Below are 16157 nucleotides of genomic sequence, written 5' to 3'. Positions count from 1 at the left end.
TACTTTTTCTACTCTTTCATAACCCATATTTCAAGAATGTCTGTTGGCTGTGCCTTTAGAATATATCCAGAATGTAATAATTTCTCATTACCTCCATCTCTACCATGTTGGTCTGAACTTCTATTATTTATCATCTGACCTTCCTCTCTACTTCCACTCTTGCTGGTCCAACAATCTATTCTCTACATGGATCTAGAATGAATCTTTTGAAATGAACATTAGATTTTGTAAATTTTTTGCTCAAAATCACTAATCACTTCTCATTTCACTCTGAGTAAGAGCGATAGGCCTATGATTCAGCGCCAAATGCTTCTAAGATGTCACATGATCTGGCCCCCATTATCTCTCTAAGCTCATCTCCCATTTATCCTCCAGTTATTTATTTAATTTTAGTCACATTTAAGCTGGGTGTTCCTGAAACTTGCTGCTAAGATCTTACTTTCCTTCTTCCTAGAATTCTATCTTCTTGGGTATCAGCATTGTTAACTCCTTTGCTTCCTTCAAGTCTTCGGTTTATCATTGCTATTGTCTCAATGAGACTTACGATCACAAAAGAAAATTGCAACAAATCCTCTCTCTGGCAAATCCTCATCTCCTTACCTGTCTTGACACATTCTTTACTCCATAGCACTTATCATCTACTGTGTTACATAATTTAACTATTTACTATGTCCATTCTTTATTCTTTTTTCTTTTTTCTGCTGATATGTAAATTGCATGAGGAATCAGATTGAAATACTACAGCATGCATAATAGTAAATAATAAAGTAACAAAAAAATTTTAAAAAGTTGAATTCACGTGGGCAGAGAAGATAAATTTTGATCTGGGTAATAAGTATATAACTTAATATACCAGCTTTTACATAAGTTACCTGAAGTGATAGAAAAATAAATAAGACAATATGTGACATATTAGGTTGAAAAAAAAAACCGAGTAGGCTTAAAAAATCCACTTAAAGACTTGGATTCTAGACAGTGGTGCTGTGGTAATATCATATTCTGAAATATTGAGCTCACATGTGAAGTACCTAGGTAAATGTTCTAGGGCCTCCCTTTGTATACTGGATGCTCAGGGTAGGTGTTGAGGGTGGGGATAGATTACTGTATGAAGATCCTGTTTAGAGAGACTCTCATGGAGAAAATGAATGAATAAAGTTTAAGAAATTTACTAAAAAAATATAAGGGACTTGGCTTGCTAACTTGTAATTTGGATGGAATTTTCCTGGAAGTAACACTGAGAAGTTCTATTCTAGAGTTACCATCCACAATCCAAAATTATGACCACAGTTGCTCTCTTAGACTGCGGGTGATAATAACAGTCTCCATAGTTGAATGAATAACTTATAACACCAGAAAAAAATGTGCAGAGATGATGAAGAAATGAATATGGCTCAAACTAGGTTTATAGTAGTGCATGGATATTTTTAATTATCTTGACGACTTATTATATTTTCCCTCTTTATAATTTTAATCTTTTTATGATGGGGCATGTGCATATCTGAGAGAGAGAGAGAGAGAGAGAGAGGGGGAGAGAGAGAGAGAGAGAGAAAAGAGAGACAGATAGAGAAGCACCCTTCACATGTCTCAGTCATACCCGCACTCTGCCTTCATTCTCCCAGCCCGGGCTCATGTCCTTCAGTTTTGGGAAATTTTCTTGGATTATTTCCTTGATTTATCTCTTATATATATATTTTGTCCTGGCATCTATCAGTGGAATACCTGTTTGGATGATGGATTCCTATGACCAGGCCTCAATTTCCCTATTTTTTTCCTCTGTAATTTTAATACCTTTATGTGGTTTATTTTATGAATATTCATTCCTTTTTGTATTGCCTTATATGTATTTCATGAATACAATAAATACACTTTATCCTTTCAAGAATATTAATGAGTATTTTTTGTTTGTTTGTTTGTTTTTCTCTCTCTCAAATATGCTCTGTTTCTTCTTCTTTTTTTTTTAACCTATGTCCTGAGTTTGGTCAGTATTTTCACATTGGAAGCTTCCATTAGTAACTTTCCTATTTAAGAGTGGGGCACTAAAAAAGCAGATTAGAAGTGAAGCTTGTTGACTGTGATCTTTACTATAAAATAATCTGGTTGAGCTAGTTCCTAGAATTCTTAATCTCAGTAACACATTTTTCTCCTAGGACAATCTTCTTTTTAAACATTTTTTTTTAATCTTTTTATTTCTACCTGTATTTCTACTTTCCAAAGTACTTAATATCTTCTGTTGCTTTCAGGGGTTCCATATCATAAATTTGGTGCTGCTCAGCTTTCCTCACCACCAGCTTTTGCTTTTTTGGGCCTGCTTAACCATTTTCTTTTCAACTCCTGAATTTTGTTGCTGTTATCTCCTCTTCTGTTTTTGTCTTTGGCCCTCTGTGTCCTTTCTAAGAAAATCCCTTTACTGTCTTCTTAGTTGAATACAAAAAAAAAAAAAAAGACTTTAATGGTTACATTTTATCTACCATTTTTTACTGGAAATCTTGCTTCTAGTCTTGATTTTAAGATGTTTAAAATGCTTAAGGAAATTTAATTTACTATAGTTATAGGTTTGATTTATTAGTTTTCTATTTGTTTCATTGTTTATCAAAAATTGTGGCTTACTATATTTTAAGTTTGTCTTATCAGGCATTTAGGTATTTGTTAAAAAGTACATAAATTTGAAAAGACAGCTTAAAATGTTTAAAGAAGTTTAAGTATGTAAATGGGAATAAATTTTAAGAGAACTTAGGTTTATTTTATGAATATTCATTCCTTTTTGTATTGCCTTATATGTATTTCATGAATACAATAAATACACTTTATCCTTTCAAGAATATTAATGAGTATTTTTTGTTTGTTTGTTTGTTTTTCTCTCTCTCAAATATGCTCTGTTTCTTCTTCTTTTTTTTTTAACCTATGTCCTGAGTTTGGTCAGTATTTTCACATTGGAAGCTTCCATTAGTAACTTTCCTATTTAAGAGTGGGGTACTAAAAAAGCAGATTAGAAGTGAAGCTTGTTGACTGTGATCTTTACTATAAAATAATCTGGTTGAGCTAGTTCCTAGAATTCTTAATCTCAGTAACACATTTTTCTCCTAGGACAATCTTCTTTTTAAACATTTTTTTTTAATCTTTTTATTTCTACCTGTATTTCTACTTTCCAAAGTACTTAATATCTTCTGTTGCTTTCAGGGGTTCCATATCATAAATTTGGTGCTGCTCAGCTTTCCTCACCACCAGCTTTTGCTTTTTTGGGCCTGCTTAACCATTTTCTTTTCAACTCCTGAATTTTGTTGCTGTTATCTCCTCTTCTGTTTTTGTCTTTGGCCCTCTGTGTCCTTTCTAAGAAAATCCCTTTACTGTCTTCTTAGTTGAATACAAAAAAAAAAAAAAAGACTTTAATGGTTACATTTTATCTACCATTTTTTACTGGAAATCTTGCTTCTAGTCTTGATTTTAAGATGTTTAAAATGCTTAAGGAAATTTAATTTACTATAGTTATAGGTTTGATTTATTAGTTTTCTATTTGTTTCATTGTTTATCAAAAATTGTGGCTTACTATATTTTAAGTTTGTCTTATCAGGCATTTAGGTATTTGTTAAAAAGTACATAAATTTGAAAAGACAGCTTAAAATGTTTAAAGAAGTTTAAGTATGTAAATGGGAATAAATTTTAAGAGAACTTATTTAAATTTATAAATTAATGGACTCACGTGACTACATGTTTATGCAAAAATAGCTAGACTTATGAATTGTGCTTAGAGCTTAAGAAAAAACTACACTTTATAATTAATATTTTAATAAAACGTATGCATTTAAACACAAATAACTTTGGTCTTTCTCACTAAAGACAACCCCTCTTCTCAAGCAAATTAAAAATAGCAAAACTATGTATGTCATAGAAATATAGAAGCTATGAAATGAAACTTGGTTTTCCATTTTGGCTGAAGTGCGAAAGCTGAAAACCATGGAGTCGTTGACACATTCATCCATATTTTGAAAGTGATGATTAAGAAACTCTAACATTGGTTTGGTCAGCATTAGCCCATCCTGTTCCTAAATGGTATAAAACAATTGACAGAAAAGACGCTGTATTTTTTTAAATATGCTAGATGGCAAATTGCTAACCAAAGACAGAGAGAGAGCAGGAGGGAGAGAGAAAGGGGGAGGGGGGGACACACCCTCATGGGGAATGGCCAACACCACAATCCCTTTTCCTCCATCTGTCCTTCCTATCAGGATTAAGGGCACACATGTACACACACCCAGTGTGTTTTTCAAACTGCTAGGTCAGGGACTTAAATTGCCCAGGATCTAGCTGTCTTAAAACTGCCAGGCCAGAGGCGAGCCAAAGAGAGAATTTCCTTGCAGAAGTGAATAGTATATTGTGCTTCCACTCACATTCCATATGATTTGGGGAGAGACCAAGGGAAAGTTTCTTATTTATGTCAAGTCAAGTGAACATCTTCAAGGACACTAACTAGAGAATCTGGCTGCAGCTGGCTGGCCAGAGACAGAGTGGAGACTGGGAAGGTGTGAGCTGCACTTCACCAATGGCAGAACAAAGGAATCTGTTTTCCAGAAACCAGATTCTGTGGTAGGTAACTACCACTGTATTATGTTAGGTAGAGGCACTGGAATTGTTTAGAAAGGAGACGTATGAAAAGGAGGTATCGGGGGGGGGGGGGGGGGGTGGTTAAAAAGGAACTGAAGTAGAAACATTATGGGGACTAGATGTTTGGAATAAGTTAGTCAAAGAAAAACGATTTTCTGTGTCAACGACATGCTCTGTCATTATTCTATACAACTCCACACAAGTATTTGACTCTGAAACAAATATTAAGCAATGAAAGTCAGACCACTTTTTAGATCTGCTATTAGTGTCCACAAGAAAATGAGGCTCCTTACTCACAAGAAATCCAAACATCGCTATTCTCTTCCTTCTCAATCTTCTCTAAGAACCTTTATTTTTTTCATCATGGGCACTTACGCTGTGACTAAGCCTACAGGCTTCTCCAAAGTCTCATTATGCTATAAATGACCGATTCCTTCATAAAGTAAGCCTGCTCGTCAAATAAGAAGCTTTAATAGTTATTTTCTAAACACAGGAAATCCTATTTTGCAGTTGCTTAATAAGTTTTACTCACTACTTTTTAAAATGTATTGCTTTCCCTCTAACTTCATAATATTAAGATTTCTGCATAAATTCAATAAGGAATTTATCTTTTTAACATTAGAAGACACTTAATTAAAATGTTTTAAGTCTCTATTTTTATTTCATGCTCTTTCTTGCTTTATTGTTGTTGTAGTAAACTTTACAACAACGTGGATATTTATGTTTTAGTCATCAGGCCAGCTACCAGAACACAGAGTAAACACGAGAAGAAAAAACTCTTGTCCACATGTTTGTTATTTTTAGCTGCCACACACATAAGTGCTTTGTTTTTAGCTTATTAATAATAACTCTTACTCCTGTACTTCATATACTACGTATTATGGAGCAACATACTACACTAATATCATTTTGTTTTATCTAATAAGTCTTTGCTATTCTTATTACTTTGCTATTCTTATTTCTACCCTGAGTTCTGGCCAATATTTGTCTTTCTATACATATGTTCCCACTAAAAAAAAAAAAAAAAAAAAGTCTTTGCTATTCTTATTACTTTGCTATTCTTATTTCTACCCTGAGTTCTGGCCAATATTTGTCTTTCTATTAAACTTTTGCCACTAAAAAAAAAAAAAAAAAAAAAAGAAAGAAAGAAAGAAAAAATGGATTTCTACTTGTCTTCTTATCTTTCTGATGAATTATCTTTATAAATTATCTGTTAGCTTTAGAAAATATCCTACTCACTGGCCAGAAAATGTTAACTCTTCTGATTTTTTCCTCATACTATCAGTTCTTTCAAGAATCTCCGTGTCGTCTCATGGTAAAGAAATATGACATAGGTTCAATCTCTCACTTTTAGAATATAACAAGATATTATTCTTAGACATGTCTACGAAGGATATGAAAAATGCAAAAAAGAAAAATATCAAATAATTTTAACAGAAATAAATGTTTTAAAGGTTTTTCAAAAAACACACAATCAAAATATTACAAACAGCATCCATAGTAATATTCTTTTCTTCAAACCAAGACTGGGAATTTCTGATACTCCATAGAGAGATCACTGAACAACTATTTCAATCTACTGCTCTTTGCATAATATTCTATTCATATTTGGTTAATGTCTATGCTTCAATATTAGGACTCTGCTCTCTACAACAAATGACTGACATTTCAAGCAAATGAGAAATATATTTAAAATAAAATAGAAAGGGATGATGTTGGAAACTTACTTCTTAGCTTCATGGCTATTGGGCATATTTCTTTGGAATTCAGTCTTCGGCAGCAGGGAGATGTCAAGTTCTCTTTCAAACATTCTTGCTATTTCACCGAGTTTATTTCTATCCCAAATTCTAAATTTCTTAGTACAGAGCGTCTTTGAATAGCACCATTTTTTCTTCATCTTGAGCAGAATGTTGAAGTGAGAAGTCTACACCTTCCCACTTGTCTCGTTTTGACTAATTTTAAGAAGATTTTAGTGCTGGGTAAGACAGTGGTAGCCAAAAGAATGAAGGAACAAATATGTGTTTTAGGTTCGAAAGAGCAAGTTATCCATTTACTCAAGGAATGTTCAGGGAAATATTTAGCTTTTGAAATTAAGCACGTTTACAGGGCTGAAGGATATTTAAATATGTCAGCATGCATTATTCTTTATAAAGTATTAAAAGCATCTATTTTCTGAAATAGAAAATATATTGCTTCATCAAAAAGATGAAAAAGATATAATATTTTCTAGATAATAACAAATGTAAGGGAGGGTGTAGGAAATTGTGCATTGTTGGTAGGATGTTAAATAACATGAGTCCATGTGCATAGTGTTTTAAAGGGCATTTATTTAAATTATTCTTTTCCTATTATTTAGAGTCACAGCTGCCAGTGAATCAATCTTATAAAGGAAGAAAGTGCTGGGCATCAGTGCATTTTCTAACCCAAAGCATGGATAATGATTTATGCAGCTGGCTGGAAGTGTGTGGTCAGTCAGAACGCATATGCTTCTGCTGTGAGCCCAGGATGACATAGCATTTGGGTTACTGCCATGAGACAGGGAAACTTTCTAAAGTTTCAATAATTACTACCCCTAACATCACTGACTCAAAGAACTGAACTGAACAGATTGCCAAGGTCCAATTGTATAAAGACCAGTACAATAAAAGCAAACACTCAACAACAAATCAGCCTATCTGAGTTTAAATCCTGCCTCTTACTTAGCAACTGTGTGATTTTAGGTAAGATAGTTAACATCTCTATACTTCAGGGTTTCTTTCTCATATCTGTTTAGTCAAAGGGCAGTAATTACTTTGTGAGATTCTCATTAGTAGTACCTCAGATGAGAAATGGAAATGCTTACTGCCATAGCTTACACAGAATAAACAATACATTGTGGTTATTATTATACCTTTCTTTTCTGAGATATCTAAAGCAAGAGCTTTTCATCTCTATATTCTGAACTGTGAATCAAAATCAAAATCAAAATCACACTATTTTACTTAGTCTCTCTACATTAGGTTTTATAATTATCTTGCTTTTGTAGATTACTTGGCTCCTTCAAATATTTTATTTCGACCATTGTTATCGTCAAATTCTGTGACTGCCTGTAAAGTTACGGGTTTTGAAATCACCCCAATGTAATGGAAAGAATGCAAGGTTTTGAGGATGATACGAGGAATAGATGTGCTATGGCCTAACTGTAATGTTATACTGGGCACATGTGTAAACTTTACAGCTAGGTCACTCTTTTCATATAAAAAATTAGAATAATTTCTATTAAAATATTGAAAGAAAGCTCACTCTGATCAACTACAACAACATTTAGAAAGAACTGTCAACCCTATCCTATACAAATATAAATAATAATTTCTTTAGAACTATTTTACTATTAAAATATATGACTAGATTAAGAATAAACTCCATGCACAGGCTGTATATTATTCATAGCTTCATTGTAGAGTCATTGTATAAGGGCAAAAAAGGGGAAGTCAATTACATGCAAGTTGGCTGCAATGGGTGGAAATGTCTCATTTTTTGTATGTATGTCTTATATGTGAATCCAAAGTGCAGTCTCAGCAAGGCTGTTAATGATCTAACCCAACAACTTGGCTTTGGAACAGCCTGTTCTAAGATCTTCTGGTCACTGTTTCTTCTCGGTTCCCAAAGTGGTGGGATCTTTCAAACAGAGAGTGAAATGAGATTCAGAATTATTTTATTAATGGTATTTTCTCTCCTTTTTATTAATAAAAAGGCAACATAAAAAAAGCAACATTGCATAAGGGAAGTTATGCTTACTTAATAATCCATTTCTCGTATTTTCATTTATGAAAGTATATGCAACGGAATGATGAAGCAACAATAGTTGTGTAAGGAGAAGTTACATCTTACTCAGAAATCCTTCTATAATGATCATAAGTCAGAACAATAGTCATTTAGACATGATATTATTCAATTTTATATATTAAAGAAGTTATGTTACCTTGCAAATATTTTCTCCCATTCCAGGGATTTACATTTATCTTTATATTGATTTCTTTCTCTTCTTTTTTCTATTTAAGAACTATTTATTTAATTTAATTTGTTATTATTACTTTTTAATTTGACCAGAGAGACAGAGAAAGGGAAAGCAAGAAAGCAAGCTGCCAGGTCCAGGGCTCAAACTGCAGTAGGCCACAAGGAAATCCACCGCCTTTAAACACCATGCCACCTCTCAGCCACTATATTGATGTCTTTGCTGTACAGAAGTTTTCTGGTTTGATAGAATCCCATTTGTCTATTTTTGCTGTTGATGCTCTAAGGTCTCATTTTACAAATCTAGACAAATATTCTGAATAATTTTCCCTATACATTCTTCCAGTAATATTATGGTTTGGGGTTTTACATTTAATCCTTTAATCCACTTTGAGTTAATTTTTGTAAATAGCTAACAGTAGGATCTAGCTTTGTTTTTCTGCATATGGAAGTCCAATGTTCCCAGCACCATTTGTTGAGTAGATTGATTTCCCCACTGAATGTTCATGGGAGCTTCGTCAAACATCACTGGCTGTATGTTTATGGATTTATTTCTGAGATCTCTATTTTGTTTCAGTGGTCTATATGTCTGTTTTTGTGCCCGTTATCACATAGCTTTAGTTACTCTAGTACTGTAGTATATCGTGATGTCAGGGAGTGAGACATCTCCAACTTTGTTTTGCACAGAATTGCTTTGGCTATTCAGGGTCTTTGTGATTCAAATAAAAGTTATGACTATTTTTCTAATTTTCTCAGGAATATCATGAATATTTTGAGAGGGATTAAACTGATTTTATAGATCACTTCAGGTAGTATTGACATTTTAACAATACTGATTCTGGTAATCCATAAACATGGGATTTATTTCCTTTTTATGTGTCTTCTTAAATGTCCTTCAGTAGTGTTTTATAGTTTCATTGTAGAGATTAATTATCTCTTTGGTTATTTTTTCCTAGATATTATATGTATATATATGTGTGTGTGTGTGTGTATACATATATTCATTTCCTATTTTTGTGTCTATTATAAATGAGATTGTGTACTTGTTTTCTTTTTCTTTCTTTTTTTTTTTTTTTTTTGGAGAGGTTTTCGCTATAGGGCGCATGCGCTCGTCAGACAGACAGAGAGAGATAGAGAGACAGAAAGTGAGAAATCACTCCCCAGGGAGGAGGGCCACACCGCAATCCCTTCTCCTCCATTCTCCTCTTGGGATCTTGGGCACAGATGCACACGCGCCCAGCGTGAGTTTTAAGCCACCGGGTCTGGGATGCGAACTAGGGTAAACTACGTGGGAGTCCAGCGACACAGCCATTACGCTAACTGCTGGTCCCTTTTATTTTTCTTTTTTAAGAATTACTTTTTAAGTTTTATTAATTATTATTATTAATTTTTAATTTAGCCAGAGAAAGACACAGAGAGATAAAGAGAGAGGGAAAGTGAGGAAGCAAGCCATCAGGTCTGGGACCAAACCATGGCTGGCCATGCGGAAGTTCAGTGCCTTTACCACCATGCTACCTGCCAGCCCCTCTTGATTTCTTTTCAAACAGTTCATTTTTGGTGTACAAAAAGACTACTGATTTCTGTATGTTTGTTTTGTATCCTGCAAACTTACTGATTTTTCAGTTTTAACATTTTTTTAAACTAAATTACATAAAGAACTCAAATAGCTCACCAGTTAAAAAACAAATAATCCCATTTTGAAAATGGTAATCAGTCTGAACAGACAGTTCTTGAAAGGAGACTTATGAATGGCCAATAAATACATGCAAAAATGCTCAATATCACTTGTCATCAGGGGAATGCAAATCAAAACCACAATAAGCTGTCACCTCCTTCCGTTTAGAATGACCATCAGAAAAGCAAAGAATAACAAGTATTAGCTGTGGAAAAAGGGAATCATGATTCAGTTATCCCGCTTGTGAGAATATACTCAAAGGAGAGGAAAGCAACATATTGAAGAGATCTTTAAACTCTTCTGTTTACTGAAGCACTAATTATAATAGCTAAATATGACATCAACCTAACTGTCCAATGACCAGTGAATTAATAAAGAAAATTTGTTATATGTAGTACATAATGAAATACCATTCAGTCATTTTAAAAAGGCAGAAATTCTTGTCATTTGCTGCAAATGGGTAAGCCAAGCATTGAAAGACAAATACCTACAACACCTTATGCCCTTACTCATATACAGAAACTAAACAATTCAACCACACAGAAGTAGAGAGTGTAATCATAGATACCAGAAGCCGACAGGAAGGAGTAGGGGAAGATGGGAAGGACATGGGTAACAGATACGAGAGTACATGTGAAGAAGTGGAATGGGTTGTATATGGCGTATGATAACACAGTGGAGTAGAGATAGCCAGTGACAATTTAGCATGTATTTCAAATGAACTAAAAGACAGATTTCAAATATGTACAAAATAAAGTAATAATAAATGCTGGATATGGTAGATAGGTTCGTTGTCCTGATTTGATCATTTTACACTGACACATATTTAAAAAAAAAACAAAAAACAAGAATATAACCCACAAATAGGTACAATGTTATTTGTAAATTAGAAATTATGACTAAAGCAAACAATGGCTAACATTTGAGCACTTTTTATGTGTGAAACACTTCTAAATAATTTACGTGGATTATTAAACTTAACATTTGTAATAATCTTCAGGCAGATAAGTTCTAGTCACATTATACTAAAGAAAACTAAGGCATAGAGAGAGAGAAATAAATTTGCCTTACATCACATAACCAATAAATGGCTGAAGATTTAAGCTCAGTTCATCTGACTCCTAAGCTAGCAACCTCAGCCACAAGGCTTACAATATCCTTCCCCAGATACTCATAGGTAATCACATAGAAATAGTCACCTAATCCTTCCACTTTGGCCTATATATTCCTGTTCATTTTATTCAGCTACAAATAATCAGCTCATTTTGGCTGATCTGGGAAGCAGCAAGTCCAAGGCTAATTCAGGACCTCAGGTAAGATCAAAGGCCACAAAGAAGAATAAGAAGTTTGAGGCGAATCAAGAATGAGAAGTTTTAAGTGTCAAGGAATAGCAATTACAGAACTTTAGGCAGAGAGGGATAAGTTTCAAGTGGTCATTTTACAAGCAGTAAGCAAGAAATGTGGCCTGGGGCAAACCAGAAGCCCAGAGTCAGTTCAAAAATTCCAGAATCAAAATAGTCATGTCTTAAGATAGACAAGGGAGGAGGGAACCAAGATTTAAGCAGCTATGAGAGGACAGTCCAAGTCAGCAATAATGGAGGTGGCATCCACTTCAGTAGGGTTTGCTGTATTTTTATCCTAGGCAAAAAATAAAATAATTGAGAAGATTATCTATGTGGTAACTAAGAGGTGCCACTACAGCAGTGGTTGAATTTAGATATGGTTGGAACAGGACAGAAAGGAAACAAGAAGCCTGGATGATCTTATCCACAAGAACAGTGCAAATCATATGTAAATAATAAAGAACTAATGAACATGTAATCAGTCATGCTAAGTATCTTACTAAGTAATAAATGTAATCCTGAGGGTCAAGAACGCAGATGCTAGGATCAGCAGATAGCATAATGGTTACATCGCTGGACTCCTACATGGTCGATTGCGATTCAAGTCCTGGGCCCGGCAGCTTAAAACACACCAGGTGCATAAGCATGAGTGCCCAATATCCCAAGAGGACAATGGATTAGAAGAGGTTGCAGTGTGGTAATCACCTCTGGGGGGTGATTTCTCGCTTTCTGCCTCTCCATCTCTCCAGCATGTGCACTGCAGCAAAAATCTCTAAAAACAAAACAAAACCCAAAAAACTCAGATGCAAGTGGCACACATTAATTAATATATGTTATAAATTAACCACATATCTGTAACTTGTTAATTTATACATTAACTGATAGGGAAATTATCTTATCAATTCCAGTATTTCTACTTAAAGAAATAATGCTATATCCGTCAGTGGTCAGACGAGAATACAGTGAATAATTCAGGAATGAAGTGAATAGCGCCAAGTTATCACAAGGACAGCATCAGCAGGGAGCAGCTTACTAACTCAGGGACTTGCCAGCAAATGGAGGTGGTGGGTGGGAAATATTAAACATAGATGTTTATTTAGAGAAGGTGACTTACTTAGGGCTGCAGATAAAATATAAGATACACAGTTAAATATGAAGTACTTAGTACAATATATTTATACTAAACAATTTTTCATTGTTTATCTGAAATTCAATTTTAAGTAGCTGTCCTACATTTTTATTTGCTAAATGTGACACCCCTAGCCCTGTAAAGCCACAATCCAGCTCTCCTGAGGCATTGGATAGCCAATGGCCAGAGTCTCTGAAGTCGAGGGTGAAGTAGAGCTGGCTTTACACATGTCAGGAAAACTGTAAACTGGATTCAGTGGTTGCTACGGGAATGAATGCTATCAAAGTTCGCTGAAAAGAAACAAGAACGTCAATTCTCCCTGTTCTGGCCTTACAGTCTCCCTCTGGCGCCCTCTACCGGCAGAGTCTAGAAAGTAGCTGCGGGCCAAGCAGAAACTCACAGAGACCCAGTCCCAGCCTCTCAAAGCTCCTCAGAGGAGCATGGTAGGATCTGAAAGGCCATAATTTAAAAACTGGAACTTGTAGAAATATGTTCATAGTAGTTCATCTAGTAAAAGATACCATGTAATATAACTGTTTCATGTTTAGCAAATGGAGAGCTAATTTATTTTAAGCTATTACTAAAGGAAATATTTCATGCATTGAATAATTTGGGGGGCACTACTATAAATTCTTCTAATTTGCAAAAGTAAACAGTTAAAAGTTATTTCTCCCAAGTGCAAAGAAAAATGTCTAATAAGATATGCTACAAAAGCAGCTCATAGAAATATTCCATTCCTACATGCAAGATGAGTATATATGAAAACGTTTTAAAAACTTTTTTGGGGTTCAAGTTGTTGAGGGTCTGTGGAGCGCCCCCACCCTAACATGGCGCCGAGAGCACCCAGACCTCTACATAAACAAGCCCATATTTGGTTATCGTTCCTGTTACGGAACGGGTAGGCACTGCCTCAGCCTATCAGAGCTTGCCTGGTGGCAAAAGAGAACTGGTTCGTGGTCGGATATAGAGGGAGCCCAGGTGGGCAGGAGGAGGAAGGCTGGGGAGAAAGGAGGAAGGCTGGGGAGAAGGCTGGGGAGAAAGAAGGAAGGGAAAAGAAGAAGACTGTAAGAAGCCCGGGGTAATAAAGCGTTCCTCAGAAGACCTTGTCAGCGTCGTCATTGGAAGCGACAAGGGTCTAGTGCCCTGAAATGTAATTTTAATTTATAAAGTCTCTGCAATATTATTTTTATAGCCTGAGAATTGTTTCTAAACATATCATGTTATCTGACTTGCTGCATTTATGAATTTCCTTTTTAATGTCTTCATGAATGATCCATCATTATGATCACTACTTTACAGAGCAATAGTTAAAAGAGCCTCTAAGACACATCCTTAATTAATAGACTGCTGTCTACATTTGTCGTTTTAAAAAATCATCCCTAATTATGTATCTTGCATCTCTCCCAATTTCCATTTTATATGTTACACAATACTGCATATTTATTTTTTCTTCTAGATCAAAATCTTCAAAAACAGAGTATACTTTTCCTGGGTCTTCTGCAATAGAGATTGTAGCATCAAACTTGATTTTTTATTTTTTTGATTAACTTGTCTACCGCTCTAACTGCAAATTATACATCATTTTCATGTTACTAACATGGACAAAAATAATGATTAATAATCTTTTTTTCTGAGAGGAAGAGAGAGAGATTTTTGCTATAGGGTGCATGCACTTGGAGAAACAGCAGAGAGTGAGAACTCACTCCCTAGGGGCGATGACCATGCTGCAATCTTCTCTAGTTGCCTCTGGGAATCTGGGACACACACACACATGCACGTGTGCCCAGCATGCGGTTAAAACCACCGGGTCCAGAACTCAAACCATAGTCGACCATGTGGGAAGGAGTCCAGCGCCTTAATCACTATGATACCTGCTGGTCTCATGATTATAATCTCTAAATTTTATTCTAAAAGTCACAAATTTAATCCTCTTTGCTAGAATAATACCAATACATTATAGAAAATGTAGAAGATGCAGAAAAAAAATAGAGGATAAACATCTTACTACCAAAATATCTTACCAAAAGGCCAATAAGCTAGTATTTCAGTGTATTTACTTCCAGGATGCTTCTTTTCACTTTTTAAGTTTATTTATATTTTTCTTTCATGAGAGAGTGAGCGAGGTGGACACACTGATCAGGATCCTCATGCTGTGGTCTGTCTCCTGGGCATGCCTATGCACGAATGACATGACAGGCACAGGGAGATCTCGGGACGCACTCTCAGGGCCTTCCATGCGGGTCCAGCATCACAGAGAGTTATGTCACCACTGTACCACTGGCCAGGCCTCTTTCAATTCCTCACATAATACTTGTGATAAAATCCTATCTGCAAGATATATTTATCTGTCCCCTCTGATTTTAAAGGATATTCTTCTGTGATATTACAGTAAGTCCTTGTCAAACTAATATATGAAAACTTAATATCCCTTGATTATATGAGCCTCATTTACTTAAACATTATTGTTACCAAAATTATATATGTTGTTACTAACGTTGAAAGGTTATTTTATTTACAATAGAGAATGGAAAAAGAGAGGCACCCTCGACAGGATCTTGTTGCATCCTGATCCCCTTTCTCTGGCATTCAGACTTGTTAGAATCTTGGGCAAGTCTCCACACATAGAGCATGTTCTGAAGCCGACCCAGAGATACAAACTTGCAGCCCACCAATATGGTTCCACTTCAGTGCATGATGGACTGCACCCCCAGGCCAGGTCAAAAACACTGCTACCGTAAACTTCAAGGTATGTGTGTTATAAGGAACATTTCTATTTCTCTCTTTTGTCACTCTCTTAGCTACGATGATATGTTATTAAGGTACCTGCTTATCTTCTTTAATGCTGTTTCTAGTTTGTCATACACTCAAAAGGCATGTTATCAAATGTGTTAGGCTTTTTATATGAGCTCATAGTTAATGTGCTTGGAGTAAATAATGTAAAGTCTTGCCTCTAAAAAAAAAACTGTAAAGAAAGTTACTCAATTAATTGCCCATCTTTTTTTTTTTTCAAAAAAAGAATTATTTAATTTTATTTACTATTATTATTTTTTAACTTGCTCACCAGAAAGATGCTTTTTGCCCGTCTTTCTTTTTTGCTTCTTTTCAATGACTAGAATGCAGATGCTTCAGTGGGACTATGGAAGCCTTCTTTGACCAAAAGTGGAATATTAAGGATGCCAGAGGAAATAAGAGTCTCTATCCTTAACATTAAAAATCCTGACCAAGAGGTTACTTATCTGAAGATGATAGCATGGGACGAAAATAAGTTTTGGGGGCATTTATGACAGCAGCGAAATCAGTATCCTAACTGTTCTTGCTTCTATCTGGCAAAAGCAGCTGAATTTAGTTGATTACTCTCAGAAGATTCGTTCATCATTAATTACCCCAAAACTCAGTCTATATTTAGTTGCCACTCTTT

The sequence above is a fragment of the Tupaia chinensis genome, unplaced genomic scaffold, assembly GCF_000334495.1.
Source record: "Tupaia chinensis unplaced genomic scaffold, TupChi_1.0 Scaffold145257_1, whole genome shotgun sequence".
Lineage (NCBI taxonomy): Eukaryota > Metazoa > Chordata > Mammalia > Scandentia > Tupaiidae > Tupaia > Tupaia belangeri.
The sequence above is the reverse complement of the archived record's forward strand: the minus strand, read 5'-3'. Positions refer to the sequence as shown.